Source organism: Chrysoperla carnea, chromosome 1 (genome assembly GCF_905475395.1).
Source record: "Chrysoperla carnea chromosome 1, inChrCarn1.1, whole genome shotgun sequence".
NCBI classification, from domain to species: domain Eukaryota; kingdom Metazoa; phylum Arthropoda; class Insecta; order Neuroptera; family Chrysopidae; genus Chrysoperla; species Chrysoperla carnea.
The window spans coordinates 105,769,703-105,797,256 of record NC_058337.1 but is presented as its reverse complement, the minus strand read 5'-3'; the positions used below and the strand labels follow the sequence as shown (position 1 = coordinate 105,797,256).

At 29.4% G+C, this 27,554-nt stretch overlaps 1 protein-coding gene across 2 annotated transcripts in view; it reads right to left on the bottom strand.

The window, feature by feature from the left end:
* LOC123290787 overlaps positions 1-27,554 on the bottom strand; it is a 479,121-nt gene that overhangs the window by 247,159 nt on the left and 204,408 nt on the right. The gene's annotated exons all lie outside the window — the stretch shown is intronic.

The following is a 27,554-nucleotide window of genomic DNA, read 5'->3' as shown; positions in this document are numbered from 1 at the left end:
TGAAAATAGATCTAGATTTAATAGAATTACATAAGTAGTTTATTGATGACGTTTTCATGTACAAAAAAACCGTTTTTGGATGGTTAAAATGATATGTATAGTAGAACAAAAAAGTTGAAAAATATGACATCGTATTCAATAGAATTGCATAGTTAGTTTATTGAAATTGATATAATTTGGGAGCGATAGACAAAATTTTTTTGTTATTTGTCATGACGTCATCAAAATGAATATAAATTTTATAATTTCACTAAAAATGTTAAACCACTTGATTTTTTAGTGGTTCTCAAATTTTACTATTTACTATTTTACTATACATGAGTTTTATTTCAGACAGTTACCATAGAAACGAAACACTACTATATAATTGCATGGATGAGCACATAAGTTTATAAATTGTATATATGCTTTACATCGAAAATTTGACACTATTTTCTTATAAATTTAAATAATTAGTTATTCTTTAAATGTCAATTTACATTTAAAGAATATTTTATATGCAATCTCGTCTCTTATTTTCACAATTTCTATTTCAACAAGTTTAATACATTATTATTTTTCAATAACTTTAATTTGACATTTACTATTCTATTTGAAAGTAATTAAAATAAGTCTGACTTTAAATAAAATGCATGATTTATCGCAAATTTGATTAAATAAAAGCGCTGAAGTCGATTAAGCTGCTTCCCTCCAACTTCTATGCTCCCTGCCAATAAGTACAAATATCACTTTGATTACGACAAATGAAAAGAAATGATTATAAGCGTTGAGAATTTACTCATAAATTTTACAAACTTTTTGTAGACATACAAGTATTAGTAAATTAATGTGTTATTCTTCACCGTTTTATACAATCTTGACATTAACTTATTTATTACTTCTAATACCTAATACTTTTTTTTTGTAGTCATTCCGTTTTTGTATATTTATTTATATTACATTATCATGGTAATGTAACGAATAATTAATAGATTATTCCGCTTTAGTGCACAGTTAGTATGTAGATCTAACTTTGTAACATAACAATCTGCTGTCACCTTTATATAAATGTAAATAAACTATCACTTGTAATTAAAAAGTTACTTTGAAAAGAAATAGTACTTAATCGCATATAAATATAACTTACCTAACTATACCTCGTGTGACATAATAAAAAGCGGTTGATGGGAGCTGCGTAAGATAATCGAATTATCTCGTAGCAATAAATAAAATAAAAACGTCACTTGTTGAAAAATAGATCACTTCTCAACAAAATATGAAAATACCATAAAAGACAAAAAGTAAATTAAACTTACAGTCGGCCCAGATATATGGATGATATAAGCATTTTAAATTACTAATTAGAGAGATATTAGATAAAGAGATCAGTTATAGAGTTCGACGTCATATACTATGTTTGCCATAAGAGCTTCGAGCTAAATTTTGTTTTGCTAGAAAGAAATACAAACAAATATTTGATGGCTTTTATCTTTATAGTTTTTTTTATAGTTATTCAAAAAATAATTTTGCTCTGCCATTTACCACATGAATGAGCTTTTATTATGGCAAAATAAATCAATATTCCCTATTCCGAAAATTAAGTATTACTTATAATTAACCAGAGCTCATTTTGTTAATGGTACGTCGAATCGATAAAATCATTTTGGATAAATTCTGGAAAAGCTCATAATTTTGCACATTATGTAAATTTCCATTTTACTAAAAAAATTGAAAAATTTCAAAAAATTTATTCTCACCTTCCCTGCTAGTTAGAGAGATGTACATATATTTACTGATGGTCATGGTAACCGTCTACTGAGCCTTAACTATGATAGTAGGTAATGTTCCAAGTCGCCCTGTAAGGTTCCTCGAATTTCTATGTGTCATATGAACTGAACAGTGTTATTATTCGTCCGTTTACTAAAGAAAACTTAAGTATTCCTTTTCATCTTCCAGTGTGAAAAAACTTCTGGATGAACGCTAGTGATTATAATAAGCAAAACTAAAGTAACTAGTTTAATATATAAATTTTATTAAAATAAAACTTATATATTTACACTATCTTTATGCTAGTAAACAGGGTTGATAATGTAGGAAAAACAAGTGCATATTTTTTTGATTTCCCGATTGCCACTAAATTAGACTCCAACTAAAAGAAATATATACCAGAAGAAATAAATACCAAAAGAAAAACGGCTAGATTAAAACTAAGAATGAAATTCAAGAAGAATTTTTAGAGAATTCAAGGACTAGAGCGAGGAGTAATACAATCTGATTGCCAAAAGACTTTGCTATCGCCAAAGGAAATGCTTTCAGTGAAACGTGAAGATTACTTACTTCATGGCCTCACTTTGCTGTCGGATCGATTCTTCAGAAATGAAAATTACAAACATTCAAACAATAAAAAAGTTGGAAAACAATCATTTCATTATAGTAAGTTATATTTGCTAAAGAAAATTCCGCTAAACTGTGAATGCTTTAAATGAAAGGAAAGGTTGGAAAACATAAACAAACTTAAAGCATTGTTGACATTGTTACATTTTTTTTCTCCAACCCTGCTCTTTCAAGTAAACAAAGGATGCATAGCTAATAAAATGAAAAGTTGTTTAATATAAAAATGAATATTCTATAAACACAAATTTATGTGAAAACTTTTTGAATAAATAAATATATACAACACGTTATATATACAATTTTACCTATAACCGAATTTTCACTTCAAGGGAGCAGCTATTGCTTTTGTATCGACTGCAGAAAAAAAAAACTTTTAACAAAAAGAAAAGCGACTTCAAAAGAAAACTTTTCCAAAACAAATAAATTAGCACTAAAAAGTAAAAACATAACGATAATATAATGTAGTTAAAATTATTGTTATTTTTGGAGTCGGTATCAGCCAAGGAAACAACTCTGACAGAACAACTTGCTACATTAGCTTGGCTGACACCGACTCCAAAAATAACAATAATTTTAACTATCGTTTTCTTTTTTACTTTTTAGTGCATATTAAGTTGTTTTTCTTTTGAAGTCGGTTTTCTTTTTGGCAAAAGTTTTTTTTTATTTTGTGATTTTTATTGAATCTGGAGTACACTAACTAATTCATTACTAAAAAAATCATAATCGAAATCGGTTGGCGTGATATTGTGTTATTCATCCTTTTGTCGTGCATACTTAATGCAAATTTAAGACTTTTATGGTTTTCTCATGCATACCGTTGCCAGAACTGAAGCAAAAGGAAATGGGATCACACAGGAAGCACCATCTTTCAAATAGATAAAAAAATCATCAAAATCGGTTCACCCAGCGAAAATTCTGAGGTAACATACATAAAAAAAAAATACAGTCGAATTGATAACCTCCTCCTTTTTTGTTTGAAGTCGGTGAACAAAAATTAATGTGATGTTTAATAAATTCTAAATTTCACCAATTAGATTCAACGCAATAAATATTTATTTACAAAAACTCGTCATATTTTAAAGGCCTTTTGTTTTCTTGAAATAATCATTTTAATTTTTACTTCATTTTAATCATACATTTAAAACCATATTTGATATACATACCCATTCAAATGATCCAAATTATAGTAAATACTCTTTTTATGAAAATTAATTTAATAATCAATATCTTGATAGTAGACTATAGCTATTTCTAATTATTCTATAGGATTCACTGAGTATACGCAGCAACTGTTTGGTGATTTTTTTATAAAAACATTTTCTATCAACTTTTTAATGAATGTTAATTAGTTTTGAGTTGTATATTATTAAATACTTTATAAAAGGTATCTACACAGATCTACTTTAAATATAAAATTAAAACACTTACCTATACTTATTTTAAATATTCTGTTAAAATTATTATGTATTCATTGAATCAAATGATTCATGCATAATATCCTTTAATTTAATGCAAGTTTATGTATAGTTCAATTCAGAAAATTTGAACAAAAGTAGATTAAATAAATGTAATAACAGAATTTTTTTTGTTTTTAATTTATATTATTTATAGCAGTTGTTTTTAATAAAAAACAAATTTATATTATTTAGTAATAATTTTTGCTTTTCTTTAAATAAAGTTTATTGAAAATTTTCTAGCAAAAATTCCTGTTTTAATGAAAGATTTTTTGGGTAGATTCCAATATGAGTACACTTTCGATGAGGTTTCGACATAAAATAATATATACATATAACTCGTGTAGTCAAGGTTTGCGTACAAAAGTGAAGTTTGCTGATGGCTTTTGAAGTTAGTTTATTATGATATTTTCAGTTGACGTTAAAATGAGTAAATGTATAACGGACTGCACTTGTCCATTAGCTCGTTTGTTAATTATTACTCTCTAAAAACTAGCAATACCAAAATGATTGACTTATTATTTTGAGTAGAGATATTTTTTATTTTTACTAAAACGGAAGGTAAAAAAAATGGTAATGGTGATGGGCTCACCATAAAAAGAAAATTTTATATGTTGAAAAAAAAAAACTTGATTAAAGAATTTTAAGATAGTATTTAAAAAAATTTCAACCCCTACGGTTCAATTAAGTGCGTGGAGTTTTCCTTTACTTACGAGCTGTGTAAATAAGCGAAGTACACAATTTTAATCGAGGTCATTGCGAACGATCCTATGCAGTGTTTTCTACGAATTTACCTATTCTTGTTTCTAATTATAAAAATTTCAAACGTAATATTTCATCTAGGGTTAACTCTTAGCTAAAATCAAGATGATTTTGCATCCCGAAGCCTTTCGCAGGAGTTTCGATACTACTCCCTGGAATAGTTCTATTCAAAATGATACATATGATATTGATACAAGACTGATATTTTCAGAGACATTTTACATTGATAAGAAAAAATCATTACATTTACTCTCAAAAAAAAATTTCAGAATTATACATTTTTAATCCAAACAAAAAATGTGAGAAAAACATTTGAACAATAAAAATAATTCTTTCTTTCGCGAAAGTGCACATTCTAGGTAAATAAATAAATGTACCCATTGGGGTTGCTGCACTACTACAATATTATTTTAATAAATGAAAAGCTTTTTTTTTCATAATGAATCTTTTGATCTCAAGTTATGTTATATAGTAGTAGTAAATCGAATCATTTTCTACTTTTAAGTTTTTATCATCATAATAAGATAATAAAAAGTATTTTGAACTAAAATAATTTTATCTCACGTTCAAACATTATCTAAATCTCTGCTTAGTATTATAGGATATACTTTTACAATAGATACATACAAAAATACAGTAATGAATGTATGTATACAGAGAGTCTCAAATCTAAGCGGAAAAAAACTGGCTGAATTCTCATACATCTTAATATACTTTGCAGCAGGCATAATTTTCTGACGTAGCAAATAGTCATTTTCGGTTCTCGAACACAGTAAAATCATAGTAAATCAACGTCATCATTTCAAATTCTGAAATGAAATATTTCGATTAATGAAATATTTCGTTCTCACAATAAAATGAAAGGCTTGCCAGATTTTAAGTAACTAAAAGAAACTAAATTTTGAACAGCCATAAGGTGTGATGTGACTGATCAGCAGCTACTCTCTAAAAACGAAATAGTGAAATGTATAAAAAATCACTATTTGTCACTTTTTGTTAGTGAGAAGTTTATCACTATTTGAAAGGAGTATACCACTAGCTAAGTAATCAAGAGCTTCACTACTTCTTTCAAGCCAAAGTGATTTCTATGTGCAAAGGCACACGTCAGTTCTATTAAAGCCTAAAAAACATGGTAAAACATGGTTGGTGGGAAAGAAATAACAAACAACCTTTGACTTTCCGAACGAAGTTTCAGTTTGTCAACTACAATAAATATTTATTAATGCAAAATTTACAAGAAATGGTGATAAAGACTTTCATATTTTTTATTTTAATCTAGAAATGGTTTTCGGACCCATAAACAATTTATATCTTCAAGAGATACGCTGTAATATCATGCTGGATTGCACTGCAAATCAATTCCACCAATTAATCGTTTTTTTTTTTTTTTTTTTCAAATCCTTAATAAATACTTTAAATTCAATGAAATTTTTTATATTAGTTTTTAGAAAGTTTTTACTATTTTAAAAAATGTTTTGACATTATTTCGGTCTAGAATTTGAAGTAGGATGTGGACAGCCAAAAAAAATCTTCCTGCAATAAGTGATATTACATGGATGTTAGAGAAGACTTTCCTAAATCTTGAATGAAGTTTAGTGGGTCATATTGTGAGAATTATACTTCAAAGATAGTCTTATAACTTTCATTCTTTTGGAATTTTATTATGATTATTTTTCCATGAATAAATTACATGGGTTATTCATAGTACACATGAAATAAGGCATATCGTATATTTTTGAGCTACCTTGTACAATGCTCTTACAGTTGCACACAATAACTATTCCTGTTGTATTACATTATTAAACATATATTCCTGTTTTTTTCCCTCAGTTACTAGAAACACCATAACATATATACTCTCGTATAGTTACTTTTCTACTTTATATGCAGGCAAGCCTTAAGTTTATTATTTTTAGCATAGATTTAAAAGTATATTAAATTTGTTAGAGTCGTTGTTCTAGAATAGGGTGATTCAACTGTTTATGTATGGAATAACATTTTGTTGCGTATTTATGTGAGCTTTACATTACATACAAGGTGAGACAGGAAATGTATAATTTTGAAAACACACTTTAAAGAAAAAACCCATCCATTTTTCCGAATTAGGAACCCGTACTAGAGCTAGGAACGATAACGTGGAGTAGGTACCCTGCGGTGTTTCGCTTGTCTTTGTCTCGCCTTGCCCAACTTTTTCAAAAAAGTTTTTTGAAGTGAAAACTTCTTTAGCGGCGTTGTACACTTTTTTTGTAATGGGTAAAAAATGTTAAACTCGCGTCAGGACACGTGGCCTGATCGAAAAAGCGTACGACTATGTCACAGTCAGTACACCGGCTCTCGTCCGATCACTGAAGTTAAGCAACATTGGTGCTTGGATAGATGACCGCTTGGGAACACTGTGTGCGGTTGCCTTTTTATTAAAAATAAATTTTTTTTTTGTTTTGGTTTTTTTTTTTAAGTGAAGGCTTCTTTAGCGGCGTTATACACTTTTTTTGTAATGGGTAAAAAATGTTCGTTCATGAAATTGTCATGTTTGTGTACGATAGCGCAATAAATAAATATTGTATTCTACCACATAAATGATAGTACTTTTATACTGATAATTAAAGCAATTCGTGCAAAATTATTCCCTGGCCATTCCAAAATATCAAAAATGCACAACGTTAATATTCAAGTTTTCACTTCTGCCGGCACTCCTTCTTTTTTTTTTTTTGAGTCCATGATAATATAGGACCTGCTTGCGATTACAGTCGAGTATCATCTCCACATTACTCTCACTCACTCTCCACTTCTCTTTTCCTCTCTTTTCATTACTAGTTCTCAGGCTCAGCTCAAAAGTTTTTTTATAACGCACAGAAAGTTACCGCAGTAGCTGTTGCCACTTCGATATAGTAATGAAATACTTGTGAGGTAAGACAATAGTTTAGTTAGTCTAACTTTGGTAAGTGTAAGAGAAAAAACAAGAGTATTAAGAGAGAGGCAGGAAGTGTACCTGAATAGATTCCGAATAGAGAGAGACAGAAAGAGTAACAAGAGCTAAAAGAATGAAACTGACTATTGGTGGTTCAAACCCTACAAAATGTGATGAAAAACTTAGTCGCCTGGAAAAATGTGTGCGTCTAAATAAATATCATCCCACTGGAGGTATTTTAGGAACTCACTTATATTTACTTTATTTTCTTAATTACTTTTTAATAATTTGCGTTGTTAAAAATACAATTTATGTAATTTTCTTAAATGAGTTAAATGTTTTTTCAAGATAGTAAAATAGTAATTTCGAAAAATTGATGAATTTTTGATTTACAGCGTTTTTAAAATCACACACTCTGTCCCACTTTGTACGTACAGAATACATTTTGTTGCATATTTATTTAAGCTTTACATATTTAACTTAAAAGATTTTTTGTTTGTTTTTTGTTTCAAAAGGTATTTGAGATATTTGAAAATTCTTTTAAGATAAAGTATACAGGATGCAAGAAAGAAGGTAAACTTTCCCCAAAATCAAAAACTTGTAAATCCATTGCTAATGGAATTTATTATTATCAGTAAAATGTCTTCAAATGTTCCATTTGTCATACATTAAAATAATTTAATCGGTGTAGAAATGTTTATCGTTATAGGAATATCATAATTAGTTATAGTGCCGTTTCTGATATTAACTTTCTGAACTTAGAATATATGAAAATTTTTTCTTAGATTAGATATATGAATCTGCTTCGTTAAGCATTATTATTTATATCTCTTACAGCAAACTATATAGCATCACTTTCGTTGTGCATCATGCATCTTTGTATAACACAATATTCTCGAAAACTTTGTTCTTAGCCATTCTCTTCTCAATTTTCAGAGTTTATAGCGTTCGATTGTTCTTCCATTCTTCTCATCGCTTCCTAAATATTTTTCGAAAATTTTCAATTTGTTTGCTAATAAAAAAGATTTCTTCATAATTGATGATGAATTGAACCGCTTTTAGTAAGAACTTATTTTCTTTTTTTAGGTATATAGTCAATAACACCCCCCCCCCCCTTTAATCCATTGTCGAGGGGACAAATTCTCCGTTTTTGTAAATCTTACAAACATTCCAAATATCACATTCTGGCAGATCTTATTAAAACTTTGACGTGTAAAAAGAAACTCTGAATTTGGTCTTTTTTCTGTTTCGTTAACTTACGTTTTGTGAATAAATAAATACATCTATATTTGCAAAAATTCTCGCTATAAGAATAAAATTTAATGAATTATCCGGTATAAACGTAATAAGAATATTTCTCATATAAAACATAATGTATATGAAATTCAACTAAAACTTTTTTACAACTTTTAATACCTAATATAAATAGCATTTAACACAAAACTTGGGAAAAAATAAAATTACCAAACTCTGTAGGTAAAATTGTACACGTTATTTGGTGTTCATTTATAGTCCTTAAATACTTTTTAACTATACATAAAATAATACTGTTACAGACAGAGAAAATGGGTCATGTTTTCAAGCTTTCATTTCGGGAAAACACTAAAGTTTTTTTAATAATAATTCTTAAAATATTGAATATGCTCTGTAACCCAATTTCTTTACCTGCTAATGTATATATAAGTAATTAAAAACATTTTTTTTTTTTGGAACTATTAATAAGTTTTTGTATTTTATATATTTTTGTAAGTTTTGTTTTTTATTCCATTCTCATCGTATTTACGGCAAAGTTTCTTTTTTTGTTGTATGTTTTACTGCATATTTATTAAATAACGACCACTTTAGGAGAAAGTTGAACTAACAAGATGTTTCTTTGGTAGGATTTATATCACGAACATAAAAAGTCTAATTTAATAGCTTTCAATGTTAAACTGAGTGTTTTTATGTATCAGCCACACTTAGTAAGGAAAATATGAATTAATTAAAGAAGTATTTGAAAAATAACTCGTGTTCAGTACTTACTGCAGTTCTACTTTTTTGTCACAAAGTCAAGCTAAACAATTTATTCCTGCTTTATTCATAGTTAAATGAGAAAATATTTATTGTTTTTGTTTTATACAAGTCTTTGAGGGTGTTTTCATCATGAAATGGGACAAAGCTATTTGAGGGCACCAAAAACTTTACGATTTGTTTTGGTCTGAACAGTAGTAGACCGTGGGGCAGAAAGGGTGCATTGTTAAATGATCAATACTTGAAACTTAGTGATTGATTTCCATTTGGCGAGTTTATCAAACTTCTCTCTATGACTTTTTTCGAAAGTTCTGCGTTTTCAAATGATCATGAAAACTGTATATTGAAGCTATATATCGGTCTGAAAAAACGTTGCATGGAATATGATGGAATTTGTCGAACACTATGACCACTGGATAATGATAATAAGTGTTAAACAATTCAGGAAAAGTGAACCATGTATGGTATTACAAAAACTAAAATACTTAAGCATGACATGTTCAAGGTATTAGGCAAGCTCACCGGTGCAGTATTTGTGTCGGACAAAATAATTATGAGGCTTTTTAAGGAGTCACATTGTCCGAAAAATCCCTGCTGGGTTTTTTCAGACCGATAGCTTAAATATCATGCTCATTTGAAAACGCTACACTTTCGAAAAAAGTCGTAGAGAGAAGTTTAGAAGAATCGCCAAAAGGAAGTCACTCACGAAGTTTCAAGTATGTATTGATTATTTAACAATGCACCCTTCCTGCTCCACGGTCTATACTTAACTGTAGTCAGGCATTAAAATTTTACATACTTTATTTAATAAAAACTAAGTGTATTGGATTGAAACTATAAGAGAGATTGTTTATTGGAGTATGTGTAGATACTCATACATTTGATATCTCTGGGTGTTATAGTGTCGCGGAATGAAATTTTAGTGCTAGGATAGATTTGGAGACCAGTTCGTCAAAAACTGGTCTCGGGTCTATTAGGTTTAACAAAATGTAACTAACTTACTAACTTACCACTTTGGAATGTTTTGCATGGATAATAAATTCGATTGAGATGTACATACCTGTAACAAAAAAAAACAACACTTTATTTTCCCTTGTATCTAATTTTTTTAAATCTAAAACTAAGGAATGCACAAATCGGAAGCGCAATCATAGATCCACCACTATGCGGATGTGCTTAATTTTCGTCATATTGGTAAATTATTAAAGTTAACCAACAAAATAGAACATGCCTTTTTTAAAGACAGCGATCTTCTAAGCAATCAATCAAATCCTCAAGCTAACGTTTGAAGAATAAGTATCTGTACAACTTTGATAGTTAGCATGATAGTTGGTAAAGCAAAGTGTCCGTTATTCGAAATCTGAAAATAGCAAAAATTTCAATTCCAAAGTATCAGATAACAGCCAGTTTTATCGAGTTTTCAGAGCCGAATTGAGCTTAAAAGGCCTTAGGGTGACGAAACTGTGAGAGTTTCATTTGAAAATCACTTGAGATCTAATAGAGTTTATATGAAGGATAAAAATTACAGTATTTTGCCAATTACTATATTTATTTTTCATATATCATACCGAACTAGTAGGAAGAGTAGAATGATAATGTGAAAAGTGGGATAAGTAATTTTCTCGTTTTACTCTCTGCCAGGTAAGCTCTCTAGTCGGGGGCCTATAGGCAGATGAAAGATGATTTGTTGTCTATTTTTAGAACAAAAGTGCAGATTCTGGTCAATGTCCTTTCATAAGACATAAACTGAAAAGCAGGATGCGCTCTTTTAAATTTTTACGATACAGTTGTCAATCAACAACAATTTAATAAGAATAAAGCATAAACATTACAAGTATAATATTCTGAAGAAACGTAAATTTTTAATATCCATTAATATTATAAATTATCGTAAAAATCCAAAATGAAACATATAAAACACACACATACCAACCAAACGAATCCTTTTTAAAATAACACAAATAAAAGGAACAAAATAAATTTAATGTGCATGTATATAGTAAAACATAGTGGCCATTAAATGAATAATGAAATGTTATATATTTTATCCAGTAAAATAAGAGGATTATTTTAAATAGCTAAAGTTAAACACGTTCATCAACAAGCAGTTACATTTCGTGTAACCCATATAGAATCAGTTACCAAAAATACTTTGAACAAACGCTAGCATTTTATTTTTTTATTATGTTTGTCACAGATGAATAGCTGCATTTTATTTTGCTTGAAAAGCAAATAAAGTATTTAAGTGAGTGACCTATATGCATTACATTCCGAAAACTTTATTTATTTTCAATTTTTAAGGCATATTATGGGCCTGCAGTGTAAAAGCGTGAGCTTTCAATCAATTAGTGGAGGGCTTTTAAGATATATTTTTAATAGTGAAAATTAGCATGGTTAACGACCAAAACTAATGCAAATTTTTCTCCGATACTGTAAATAGAGTAGTCAGAAAATTGGACATTTCAACTTACGATCCTCATCCAATGGTCTCTTGTGATGGGAAAAAGTTTAGCAACCCTCAAACTACTTTCACACCATTCAATATAAAGAGTTGACATACTTATAAGTTCAAGAGGACGATAATAAGTTTGTGATGGGAAAAAGTTTAGCAACCCTCAAACTACTTTCACACCATTCAATATAAAGAGTTGACATACTTATAAGTTCAAGAGGACGATAATAAGCACGGTTTTATGCGACCCTCTTAAAAGTGGTAGAGAAACGCAAAGTCTGTAAAAAAACTAATGGAACGAGGGGTAACGATTTATGTTTAACATTTCATTATTGGTTTATCAAAACAAATACAATGATTATTGAAAGCCCCGCAAACATAGCAGAGGAGGTTTAGAGCCAATAAATAAAGAAAACAAAACGTGCTTTCTTGCGCTTAATATAACAAAAAAACAACTAAAGCTACTGCTTCTCTGCATAGCAAAACCATCCGTGAACAATTTCATACTGATTTAGCCGAAAATCATTCACTTTCTCTTTCTCCTTCTCTTTCGAATGAATTATTATTCGACCCCCTTTCATAAAAATTAGGTACTTAGCTTAAAAGAGATTTCGTTAAAGTATTGTCCAAAACGATTAGTATTATAATATTCTGGCACTCATAAAAAATTAGCCCGTTATCTTGAATAATTTGAAAATAATTTAGGATAAATGAATTTTTTTTCCATAATTGTATACAGAAATTTTTTAAAGCTTTGGTGACATCTTTACTCAAGAATAAATCTACATCTCTAACCGATTAGAAATGATAAAGAACATTATTATCAAAGTTTTCCGGAAAGGAGTGTGTACACTCTCAGTAGATGTATTTCGCAAGGTGTGACAAAATTATTGCGAAAAATGTACCGAGTAAAAGCCTAGGATCATTTGCGCGCAATACGTTTTTTTAATAAAATTTATTTAAATTTTTTATATTTGAAACCAGAGGTGAAAATAGTTAACTAACTTCATCCATCGAGTATTTAACAAATCGAGTGCCGGGTCGTTTTTTCAATCCATGTTCATAAAACTGTGTACAAATATTTCAATACTCATTTCCTATAAATAAGAAAGAAAAAAATTGTGAAAAAGTTACCTTGTGACTAAACAATGTGAAAATATATAGTAAGAGCTATTTTTTCATCCAAAAAGAGTGAATTGTTAATATGAAACTCATCTGTCAAATTCACACAAAAAATCCGGTATGAAAGACTCTATACAAAATGTTTAATGATCCTTCAAGAAAACAAATACACAATTTTATTTTTGGGTGTGCATTTATATTGATTGCATTTAATAGATACCATATATCCATCCAGCGAAATAACGAAAGGGGAGAACTACAAATAGCTAAAGATGATGATGATAAAAAAAAAACAATTTTGTTTTCACTCTCATTGATAGATAGAAATAATCCTTAATTGAAAATCCTTAAATATAATTTGGTAGCAATTTGTTATAAGTATTACGGGTTGTGATAAATTAATGTGTATTTTTTTTCTTACCAACGAGTCAGCATAAAACATTTTCGGTGTGTATACGATGCGTATTTTTTCGAATACAAGGCGAATTACAATTGACATTAATTTATAATGAATGAACGATCACAGAATGGGTGGAAACCGCTGGATGTAGTAATTGCAAACAAAAAGAAAATGTAAAAATATGCTAAGAAAAAACGGTGCGAAACAATTCATGCTGTAGAAACTACCTATTAAGTGTAGAAAAATGTATAAATTTGTTTGTGCCGATATTAGTTTCACAACCAGGTTTTATCTAGTTTTTCAGTTTTTCTACGTTTTTAGTAGTTTTAGCCTATAGTTTCAAAAACAGGTTGTATCAGAATAGACGGAATTGCGTCCCAGGCGCAACCGGAGTGACAAGACGAAACGAGTATAAGGACTTGATCTTTTTTCCATTAATTTTGATTAAATCGGACCGGACCATTTAGGTACTGGATCTTATCATAGAGGTCGCAAATACGTGCAAGCTAGAATTGAATCATAGTGTTAAGAAAAAATATACTAAAGTCCAATTCGCATAAGAACAATAATAATTTTTTGAGACGCCAATCAATTCTACATTTATCTTCAGCACTTTGGAATACGCATTGACTTAGCAGGCGATTTTTGCTATAAAATCGAGAGTTCCAGTTTAATATTTCCTGCTCTGGTAGAAAAACGTGCACTAGAATGGTACATTCCACGAGTGTAAAGCGTAATATTGTTGTAATTACGGGTTTGGATGATTTTGTCGACTATAGTGGAGTTAGTTGGATTCTGAAGTTTTCAGCTCTAGCGTTCAAAAATGGGACACTATTACCGAAATAATTTTATTACCAGTCTATTTTTCCGATTTATTTTTTCCTAAATTCGTATAGAGATAAGTTTTTCTAAATTTTCGATAATACCTTTGATGTTCTAACGGGTTTTGTCGAGAATTCATTTAAAAGTTTTTCATTATTACTGCATTTGTTGTGGAAAATAATAATTAATAATAAACAGTGAAAATAACAATCTCATTGAAGAAATACAGGAAAAACTAACAAGCAGCAGCATTGTAATACTTGGTTATTATTATATTTATATATAGGGTGATTTTACCAGAAATAAGTCCGCACGGTAGGCCACCATACAAAAGTGTTCTTTCCTCGAGGAAAAAAACAAACATCTTATCGAAAATCTTAATTAAAAAGAATTGAAAAAAATGCAATCGTACCAGGACTCGAACCCAGAAGTTATGGATTCATGCCAAGTGCCTCAGCTAATGGGGCCATACGAGTACTGATGCGAGTGTATTTTTTTCAATTCTCTTTAATATACGCTCGTATAAGTTTTCGTATTGCGTAATAGTAGTTCAGTATTTATAAGGACATATTGTAATCTGTCATTCCCTATTTAAATCGCCCGATCTATTATAATAATGTAAACAACACAATTTCCATAATAATTTTCATATAATATTATAAAACCATATTTTCAACCGTTATGTTTGTTGGTTAGAATCTGATGTGAGCGCTTGTGAATGGCTGATGAATGAAATTTGTATAAAACATAAATCGGTAAACAAAACGTTTTAAATGGTTAAAATGTGGTCTGATAACAAAAGCATTGTGGTCTGATAGTTTGTGTACACCAAACTCGGAAAGTTCATGTACACATCGAGTTGAGACCATGGATATAGAAAATAAATACATAATGATTTATTCATGTTGGTACAATTATTAAATATTATATCCTGAATAAAGAGTTTTATCTTCACTTTGTTTGTTTTATCTTGGCTAAGTCGTGATCGTAGCCGAAGAATTTTCTCAATTCTATATTAATTTTTCCATAACAAAATGTGCTTTGTTTGTGGTTGTTTGTATGATATCTTCCCTATTTCTAGAGAAGGAGGCTTGAGTTTGAAAATCACAATTTTCTGATTTCCCAACAAACCTGCACGTGAATTTAATGCTCTACCTTCAACGTACTGGAATATCATTTATTAGCACAACAAATTATTTCTTTTTACTTTATTATATTATAAATATAATAAAGTATTGTGATCGAAAAAAAAATCGATATCGGGGTTTCAACGGAAATACTCGTTTTGAGGGTCCCTGATTCCCAAAAAGTGGTTTTTAAAAAATGTTGCGTCCGTCGGTATGTCGGTATGTCGGTATGTCTGGTATCAAGCTGGAGCCTTCAATTTTCAACCGATTTTTCTCAAACTCGGTACATAGATTTAATTTGGTCATAATTCCAGACGATTTTTTCATTTTTTCCCTAGGCCCTTTTTTAAGAGTACTTCCCTCTAGGCAGTAACAGGATTTTTGGGGATTTCTCCGAACCGGCTCTAACGATTTCAATTAAACTTGGCACAAGGCTAGACCTTAAGGTGTTCCTGGAATTGGTATAACCCACATATCCAGGAAAATTCAAAAGACCCACACCCTAGAGAAAACCTTTTTTTTGGGTTTTCTCAAAAATGGCTCTAACGCTTTCGATTAAACTTGACACAAAGCTAGACCTTAAGGTGTTCCTGGGATTGGCTACATATCCAGGAAAATTCGAGAAGACCCACACCTTTGGGAAAACATTTTTTTGGGCTTTTCTCAAAAATGGCTCAAACGATTTCAATTAAACTTGGCACAAGGCTAAACCATAAGGTGTTGCTAGAATTGGTATTAGCCACATATTCGGGAAAATTCGAGAAGGCCACACCCTAGATTTCCACCACTCTAAAACATTTCTAAATACAGGAAAATGGGATTTTCTAGAGAGAGGCTGAGGGGACAGCAGTGAAACTTCGTATCAGGGTTTATATCAACAAGGTCCTAGGTTTGATACTGTTTACGTTCAAGTGCAAGTGCAATAAAACCTCAAAAATCGCATGATAAAATCGTATAATTATTCAAATTGTTCACATAATCAAATAAATCAAATAAAGAAATAAATAAAACTTAATTAAGCCAAATTAGTGAAGTTAAAAAACTTAAGCATTTCCTTGTTTTTAAATACTTAATTCTTACAATTGGCTGCTTTCAATCAAAATATTACAAGAATAATATATCAATTTTATAATATAATAAAGTCTTGTCCGATGTTTCGGACTGTTTATTCATACTGTAACAAGCGCTTTAACTGAACTTTCTACATCGACTGTCTGTAGTGAACTGAACTGTTATTTCTACACATTTCATCATATATGGCGTTTCCTAACCTCGTTATATTTTTTTCGTTATTTAATAGATGTCAGATTTAATAACATTCTTTTTAGAAACAACCTTTATAGCCAAACGATGCCAGACTCATTACAATATCAAGAACAGTTTGACCTATAACTATTACTTCTTAAGATTTCTTCAAACAATTCTATATCAATCATCCAATAAATATTGAACGACCACTTCAAACTTCCATAAAACTAAACTCCATACAACAATATATGTTGTATAGAACTTTTAAAATATAATAACATTAACTAAAATGGACAGAATTCACTAATAAAACAAGTATAGCCATTCTACTATACTAAAAGCAATTCAGTTCAGAAGTATGTATTGTATATACAGGGTGTTAAAAAGCTCCAACCATTCCCACTAAATTTTAGAAAATAATAACCAATCTAATGATGGCCTTGGATTTCATCTGAAACTTTAAAGATTATTTAATCGATTCTTAATTATAGGAGTTCTCGGGAGTAATGCTCCCGAACAAAGATCCAGTCAAGTTTTTTGTATTTCAATGCAAAGCTATGAAAACCATTTAGCAATTTTTTTCTACAATTTTTATAGTGAATTCATTTCATCAATAAGAATCTCATTTAAAAAAAAAATAGTTAAAAAAAAAACACGCTTTTGTAACTAGCTGAACTAGAGATAGAAAATAATTTCATTAAATTAAAAAAACAAAAAAAAAGTTAAAAACATTTTATCGTAAAAAGCGTGGGGTGCTAAAAATTATTATTTACTGTAATTCTGCTAGGTTTACTGTAATAATTGTACCAGCGAAATAACTTTTATCTTGGTCGTTTTTTTCAGTTACTATTTTCTCGAATTGAGGGGATCTCGAACTTCTGGAACACTCGGTATATGTACCCAGAGTTAGAGTACCAAATACTTTAGATCATTATTTAATTTAATTTTACAGAAAATAAGTTTATGTTTGTTTTCGGACATTTATTTATGTCCATGTTGAAATTTTCTAATATAAATTTATACAAACTATAATGTATAAAATACATTTTGTTAAATTGTTTCAATGATAAAAATAGTTTAGAAAATTTTAAATGAAAATTTTGTTGTACATAAAACACATATTTTAGTCGAACAGTACCACATTTTTTTGTCAAAAAGCAAGATGGATTATTTTGATAAAAATAAGAAAAAAAGAAAAATAAACAAAATCTTGTTTTGATGAAATGCAACTTTTGAAGTTTTATTAATTGCATATTAATTTCTATGCAGCTGTTAATTTCCATGAAAGTGGTTAAACTCAAACGTATAAGGAAATGGAAAACGTTAGCAAAATTAGATTGCAATGTTTTAGTTATCATTTTATTACGTCTCTAAATTAAATTTTAAGATTTACTCTGATAATGCTCTCATAAGTTTACCAAATCATCGCCTCAAACATTTTAATAATAAATTGAATCTGATTTATAATACTAAATCATTTAATAAGGCATTAAATCATGTTGGGTTTAGTAGGTAGGGTAACATGTAATACCAAATGTGTAATGTACCTTGGTTCATACGCGAATTTCTCGACAGAAAGTATTATTATGAAGACTCAGTTTATTTACTAGAAGACAAACAATGTAGAAAATTTATCCTTGTGCATCTGTTTCCAAGTAAAGCAAAAATTACAATTTTTAGTGTTTCAAATCTATATAATTTTGATTTTACTATTCATAAATTATTTCTGTATGTCTAAATCACAATCCACTTAAACCAGTACCGATTGGGGGGTATTTTACTACACCATACTTCAGTTTTAAAAAAAGCGTAAAATATTGTAGAGATAAAGGTTGGAGGGGATAAGGATGCACATTGCACAGAGATTAAGTTAAAGGCGCACCGTGATGAACCTCGGATCTAGCAACGTGCCGTATCATGGATAGAAGATAATAGCAACAACTACTTTATCCTCTGTTAAAGGTTACCATATCTTAGATCTTAGAGTAGTAAAAGTGGAAAAAGTTGAAGCAGTTTCTAAAAGCTCAGAAAGAGGGTATCTTTTAGGGAACTTTTTCAATTTTTTCATTTAAACACAATATGTGAAACTGTTCTCTAGAATGGATAGAAAGATTAAATGTGGAAGAGAATATTTCTGGGGCTTTCTAAGTGCATTAGGATTCTATGACGTGGTGCACACATCATAGTTGTTAATAATAAGTTGTTCGTATCGATAGTTTTTTTAATTTTAATTGTGGTCTTTTAATACATGTGTTTAAATAACTCAATACTAAAATTTTCTTCCCGGGTACTACATCTTCCCCCGTATAGGTGTAGATGTACATTAATAAATCTAATATTTATGATGTAAAATGTAGACAGAAAACTGAACGTAGAGTAAAGTATTTAAAGTCGAAATATTTATCTTGAACAGGATAAAATATTATGAAATTTTAAACAGTACCTATTTTATCACCATCACAAAAAGAATTAAATGTTATGTTTGTTATAAAACATAAATTGTCCAGTTTATTTTGATAGAGTTAAATGTTATAATGAATTCTCATGAAAATATTACTATTATTTTATTCAATTAATTGAAATCATGTTGAAAAATTAAGTGAAAATTAAATTTCACTTAAAATTATATGCTTGTTTATCACACTTGAATTTCAGGGTGTTCTTAAATCACTATTGACATCGCAGGTTCCCCAGAGACAGGAGCTAGAAGAATACTTCCAATTCAAAAGCTATTTCTCTTAAAAAGGGGAAAATCTTTGGTTCAAGGTATTTTTGCGTTGCTCGAATAGATAAAATTGTAAAATGTAATCTTAACCTTGGGTGTCTGTGTACTCTGAAATTATGTCCTGTGAATATGTAAGATAAATTGAAATTTTTTTATTATTAGTATTCAATTTATGCCTAAATTTCTCTTACGCCGGTGGCGGGTGCCTACTTACGGACCTGCCTATCACACACAAATTCAATCCAAATTTGATAAAAGAAGTATGTAATCCTACTAAATTTGGGCCATACTTTTCAAATTTGTGATCAAAATTGTCCTAGCTTTAACAGGTTCCAAGTATGTAGAGTCCTGGGCCCGGAATTAAGCACATAAGTGATAGCTAGCGAAAAACTGACATCACAGCTGAAAGAATGACTCGAACTTAGTGAATCCAAGAAAAAATTAATAAGATCGAATCAAATTTGCCTGTGTTATCAAAAAAATCGAGTTTTTTAACTTTATGACGTCATCAAAATCCTAAAAATTTAGTTTTGCTCTATCACATCCAAATTTTATCCAAGTTTTATAAACCAAGTATGTAATCCTACTCAATTTGGGTCATACTTTTCAAATTTGTGATCGAAATTATCATAGCTTTAACAGGTTTCAAGAATGTAGAGTCCTTGTAACGGACATAAGTGACAGCTAGCGAAAACTGACATGACACGATATATTAAAGGCAAAATACATCGGACACTGAGTAAAATAGTATTTAATATGATATGATTAAATTGAAATATACATTCATCGTTCTATTGTTTAACAATATATTCACCCATCAGACAGGACAGAAGACTAAGCTATATCTGTATCTATCAGTAACAGAATTGTATCTATCTCTTTATGTTGTTACATAAAAGGAGGAAGACAATTTAATTGATAAGCTAGATTATCCTTTGTAACTGGTAACGAACATCAACCGAACGAACCGATACAATACCATCCACAATGTTGGTCGACTGTTACAAATATAATATATACAACAAACTATGGTGAAACAGACCATAAAGGTCGCAACAATAACTTTCTGTATTCTTACACAAGTGTGATAAATTATCTTTATTAGTCTAGAGACGATTGGCAACAAATAAATTTTTTTCTTTAGTAAAATCAAATTATTTACCATGAGATAGTTGTCCAAAATAAATAGTAGAATTTCCAATATAATTTTTAAAATAATCAAAACCATAGGTGAAAGCTCATACAGAATCAGTACTCTCTTCTGCACTTTTTTTCATGCGACAAATTTATTTGTCACACTTACTTGAAAATTCGTCATTGCATAGAAAATCGTGTATAGAACAAAGGCGCGTATTCGTAAAGAAAAGTAGCATGGGGAAATATCTATTACACATTCTAGTAAATTTGATGCATGCAGCGGGAATTTACTATTATCGTGCGATAGGTATATGTATCGCCCGAAAAACGCTGAAAAAGAGGGCACTGATCCTGTATTAGTAACAAATTGTGGTTGTCACTAAAATTTGTCAATATTTACTATTATATTATTATTATTATTTATTTATTTGACTCTAAAACTTATCAATTTACAGCTTTTAATTTAATTATACATTATATTTATAAAAAAAAAAAATAAACAAATTGTTACTCTAACTTCCCCTCTAGCCATATCCTTTTGCTTAAGTTCCTCTTTATAGTCCATCATTTCAATTATATTTTTACCACTTTCCAAATTAACCCTTAACTCACTCAATCCTTCACAAAATAATATCAAATGCTCCTCACTTTCACTTTCACTGCATATTGCACATATTTTATTTCCTTCTACATCCTTTGCACTGTCATAATTCCAAACTCCAAGTCTAAATCTTGCAAATTCCCTTCTTTCACTAAGCTCCAAATTATTAATATAGTGTGCTCCATCTTTATAGTGGTTTATTCTGGCGAAAAATTGCAATGATTTTTTTCCTCTAATATCCGTAAACATTTTTCCGTAGGTATCATTCTCAATTTTTTCCTCTACTATTTTCATAGTTTTTTGTAGCATAGTTTCTTCATATTCTTCACTTATTTTTATGCCTAATTCCTCTAACTTTATGTCCATTTTGTCTCCCCAGCTTTTATGCTCACCGTACTGACTATTCGCTACACACGCCCTTTGAATAACTTTTTGTGGGTTACACTTTAACTTTAAGTAGTATTTTATTTCATTTTTTAATATTTCGCACTCTAATGGTAATTTTCCTAATTCAATCAAAACAGCATTATTTACAGTAGCCGCGCTCACACCTAATATTTCTTTAAATATTTTGTTCCTAGCTTTTTCTAACTTCATTATCCCATTTTTATTGCCCCATATCTGGCATCCATAAGTTAGAATCGGCTTTATTAGAACCTCAACTATGCGTATTAAGGTGCTGGCTGACATCCATTGGTTACTATACATAAACCTCCTTATGATAAAAAGCCCTCTTTCTGCTTTCTTTACTGCTTCCTTAAAGTGCATGTCCCATTTTCCATTCCAGTTGAAATGTAGCCCTAGATATTTGAAATTATCGACTGTTTCAATTCTCCTACCATTGTATGTCCATTTTTCTGCTTGCTTCAGTTTATGCCCGTTCCTGAATACCATTATTTTTGTCTTATTTTCATTTACCACGATTTTATTTTTTTCACTATATCTGTGCAACTGATCTATAGCTCTTTGCATACCGATTGCCGTTTGTGATATTATTACCATATCATCTGCGTACATTAACACATTAATTTCGTTGTTCAACATCCAAGATGCATGTGTATCCACCTCCTTTATGTTGTCCGGTAGGTCATTAATAAACAAGGAGAACAATGTAGCAGACATCTGGCATCCCTGCCTTAATCCCCTAGATGTCATTCCTCGTTCTGTTAAATTATTATCATTGATTTTTATACAAAAATCATAGCTCTGGTAGATAGCTTTTAATAGCTTAATCATTTCTGGCGACACATTCAATTTCATTAATTTATCCCATAGAAGCTCTCTGTCATCATAGAATCAAAAGCCTTTTCCATGTCAACAAAACAGCAGTACAATTTCTTCCTTTTCCTTCCCAACGTCCTTTCCACTAATTCATTTAAAATTAATAAATTGTCCAGAGTACCATAATTCTTTCTAAATCCTGCTTGTAATGGGGATATAATTTTCTCCTTTAACGCCCACTTTTGCAGTCTGTCTGCAATTATTTTTAAGAAAACTTTGCTTATAATAGGTAATAATGTTATGCCCCTATAGTTTGTAAAATTTGCCTTATCTCCTTTATTTTTGTATATATTACAGATAATGCCGGTTTTCCAATCCTGCGGTATTTGTTTGGTTTCTTTTATTATATTAAACATTTCTGTGAGAATTTCTACTATATTGCCGTCTACTATTATATTACCAATATGCTATTTACTTTTTACAACCTTTCTCATGACAAATATTTAGGTTTGAAATTTCAAACGTATAAATTTCAATTTATTTGCTACCACTCTTTAAGGATGTACGAGCGCCAGGACAGTTTTGTATAAAAGGCTTGATTTTGTTTATATGAAGTTGGACTAATTGTAAGTCTTAATCAATTCTGAAAATTTTACAGGGGATTGTCCGATTATTTAAAGTTGCATATTTAACTAATGGGAAAATGCTAGATGGATGATATGTTTTCATAGATTTCTCCAAACTGGTCAGTGTAAATTAAAAAAAAAACTATTTAAATACAAGTTTAAACCTTAATAAATTATTCAAAACAAAATAAAAAACCGTTGTGTCTGACTAATTTGGGATGTATAAGTACAGTAATGGGAACACAAATTAAAAATATATAATTTTCAATTTTGATGGTGAATTATGTTGTATAACTTGACAATATAAGACGAAAAGCAAGAATAGAATTTTTCAATACCTGAAGTAATTTTCAAAATTGAAAATTGGAATTTTTTTTTAAACTATTTAGTTTTCGATATTTCAAAAACCAAGGCAAATATCGAAAAAGTTATAGGTACAAATAATTTCAACTAAAATTCCAAACTTGCCTCAACGCTCGTATTACCTTAAGCGTCTTATTATTTACAATCAGTTTTTCATCAGTTGCTTTATACCCCATTTTTTAGCGGACAACACTTACGCTTTAAATTGTTACCTCAAAAATAAAAACATAGCTTAATCGACAATAATGAACTGATTTCAATTTCCCAAATGAAAAGCATAACTTTCTATCAGAAAGTAAATGAACAAATATATAATGTTCACATAGTACAACTACAGAGTGTTTGTTTATGATGTCTTATAAACATTATGGAGACCACATCCCGAGGGATTTGATTAAAACTATAATAAAAACCACACTTGATCCAACCAAACATTACTGTTTAGTTGTAGACGAAATTGAGAGATTTGTAATTAAAATTATGTAAAACAGAATCGTTGATCTATCGATTATACAAGGATGGGACAGAGAAGTGTGTGATTTTGAAAATACTATAAAATAAATTCATTCACATTTTGAAAATTACCATTTAACTATCTTAAACTACATAAAAAAAATTTAACAAAATTAATCACTGCAAAATAAAATAAAATCTCGTTTATAATTGAGGAAATTGGTCATGCTTTCATTGAGGCACAGGTCATGCTTTTATTTCGCTTATCACGTTTTTTCTGACATTAAGCTACCCCCGCCCCCGCTTTTATATCATATTTGTGAAGGCACTAAACATTATCATCGTAACTTGAAGCCACAAATGCTCTAATACGGACGTACGGAAGATCACATTTTCAGCTAAGGGATTAAGATTATTAAAGAGGGTAGGGAAGCAAGAACTAGTTTTAATTTAAAGTCAAAAGGAAATCCGATATGGTTTCACGAATGAACTATCAACCGAAGTCAATTACAGGTTAGATTCATTATTTGTATTAAGTTTCTTATGCATATTCGATTTAGCAATATTTGAAACCATACTGTATGAAAGAAATATTACTTAATATATATTATAACCATATCCGAAAGTTAATGGAAGTAGATGGAAGATTTTGTGTCTTATATGTATAAGAGAAGCTTAAATGTATCCGTATATCTCTTTATTAGAACTAGGACCAGTCTTAATATTAAACAATCACACAATCAACTTGTCTCAGGGGATCCGGAAATTGAATCTGCATTGAATACCATATTCAATGGTCTCTGGAAACCATCTCAGATTATAAAATGGAAAAATAGAGCCCATGAAAAACTTTACTTTTAATTATTTTATGTACTATGGTCCTATTCCATAAATATTCATAGACAATAAATATAATGGTTTAATTTTTTACCATGGACGTTCGAGTGAAAATTAGGAAAATGTATCCTAATTTCTGACCGAATAGGTTTGGTATATGGACTGCTCATGCCTCAAACCTAATATTGTTTTATATTCGTTTAACTGTCCCTTAGGAAACTATGATATTGATTAATTTGTTATTTCGTTACCATGACACCCAATCCAAATCTCCAATAGACATCACGATTTATCTCAATATTTTTCATTTTTATCAAATAGTCTATTGAATAAAATACGCAAAAATCGTCTGATACGTCGCCTGAAAACTAAATATAATACCTGACACCGCGAAAATTGCAATTTTGACGGTGTGGTAAATGGCAAATGTAATTATAAAACTTTCTCAATTTTCTAACCATTCAAAAATGATTGTCAAATACCACACTTGGCTCTTGACCTATCCATCATAATATACACAAAACCAACAATATTTTGTTATTCAACCCAAAACTTGTGAATATGTAATAGAATTCCATTATAATCTTATTTTGATAATATTCATAACCTGATATTAAATATTAGTTGGAGTTAGGTATTTTCGTTAGTAAGGTGTTTATAAATTAAATCATGTTCAAAGCTTTCATCAGTTAATTTTCCAAAAGGTAACAAGTGATTTTAGAATAGAATACTTATTAAACATAGCTAATACGGACCACCAAACGATCTCGAACTGAAATATGGGCTAACAAAAATTTCAGCATTACTTATCACTATATCGAATTTTGTTTCTATTCCTAGCATGGAAAGAAGTTTAATAATTTAAGTAATTGTGAAGCTGAAGGTGACTAACGATAAGTAGACGTCTCAAATTTAAGAGCTCGATCATACAAGTACTTTAACCGAAACATACTACATTATGTTTAATGGGCAAAAAACCTAAAGTGCAAATAAGATGCAAAACAGAATGTAAAATTTTCCTATCTTTTCAAATCCGATCTCTAAGTCCTTATTTTCATGCCTTCGAATGACCTTGAAATTTTTGTCTGAATGGCGTTAACGTGATGATTAAACCAACATTGTTCTTGACATTTTTTGGTATGTATCGTTTTCTTTGAATCTTCCAGTAGGTGTTGGTTTATCTTATTATACCTGTAGATTATATGAGATAGGATATTTTACATAATAGTTTTATGTATTTTAACAAAGTCGGTTGAAACATTTTTCGTCGGTTTTTTTTGTTTTCTTTAACTTAAAGACTGGTGTTTCAATTTCGGATTCGTATTTGGAACTTTTCAAGGTTTAAGAAATTTTTAGGGAAACATATAGGGAAGTATATTATAACATTTTTGCCATAATTGCTCAGTTAGAAATTGCGATCTTCTCTTTAATAACTTGCCTCTTAAACTACAAAAGAATTTAAAAACACTTGATTAAACTTTATAGTTACAAAGGATTTACTTCGCGGTATCCTAAAAACCATAACATTTCCTTTTATTTTATAATACAATTTTTTCCGAGCTGGCTGCTTTGATTTCCATAATTTAACGTTTTTATTATTTTATTTTTTTTAAATAACATATTTTACATGATAATTTAATTGGAAAAGTTTTATGAAAAATTTACATTTCATTGTATTTTTATCGAGGCTTTATTTTTTTATGTTCGAAAACAAAATTATTACAAAATTTAAAATTTATACGAACAAAAATCGAAGAAAACATGTAAAAAGTTATGTCAATCAGTTTTCAATTTATGATTTTATTACAAACTTTGAGCGTCAATCACACTCTTTTTTCTTCATTTAAAAATGTTTCTTCTTAAAACTTACCTGTATATTAACCTAAAAAATCAGTGTAAGTATCCGTGATAAGTATTATAAGTAATTTTTTCGTTGTATAGGTAAGATATAGTTGTAATGAAAAAAACAGATTTGAAGTTTAAAGATAAAACTTCATGTTTTGATGTCTTTTTGAGATATTTTTTGCTAATATTTTATTATATGTGTGTGCTTATACTTATTTTCTACAAAACTATACAAGATATTGAGTTGAAAATTACACAAGAAGGTATGTATTCGTTGTGTGCGTAGTCATGGTATGGACAATAAAAACAATGCTAATGTTATGACTAATTTGCAATTCTTTACATGTTAATGTTATAGAAAATGTCAAATTAAAACTATTGAAAAACATTAATTAATTAAACTTAATGCATTAAAAATTTTGAAAATAAGAAATCAAATTGCACAAATATTACTTTTAAATGTAAATTATCATAATTATTTATTTAAATTTGTGAGACAATAATATTAAATTTTCAATGTACCCAAGTCATAAATGCAATCCATCCGATTACATATTCATCCATACAATTCTATAATTAAAATAGTGTATCGTTACTATTGAAACGCCTCCAATAAAACTCACGCATAGTGTGAATAGCTTCAAATAGTGAGTTTGATTAACACCAATTTCATATAAATCTATCAAATAATATTAAGGGGATACGATTATAAATGTAAGACACTGATATTCAACTTTTTCGTTAGTTTTTTAAATACCTATGTTTTTTTGAATAATCCTTAACATAATTCATTTTTTAATCTGTTTATATAGAACGACATGCGAGATAATGGATTAATTGTTTTTTTATTTATTTCCCAAGTATTTTTTATTTACAAATCACCCAAGAAAAATTTTTACTAAACTGCCATAAATTTTAAAACGAAAAGAATGAAAAACGAATTATATATTGAATGACGTATAAGGCGTAGTATGTTAGTAATACTTCTCCCTATAAATAAACAAATCTTCGTGTTTACTTTATTATATAGCGAACAAAATCATTCTGTCAGTGATAATATGTAGGTAT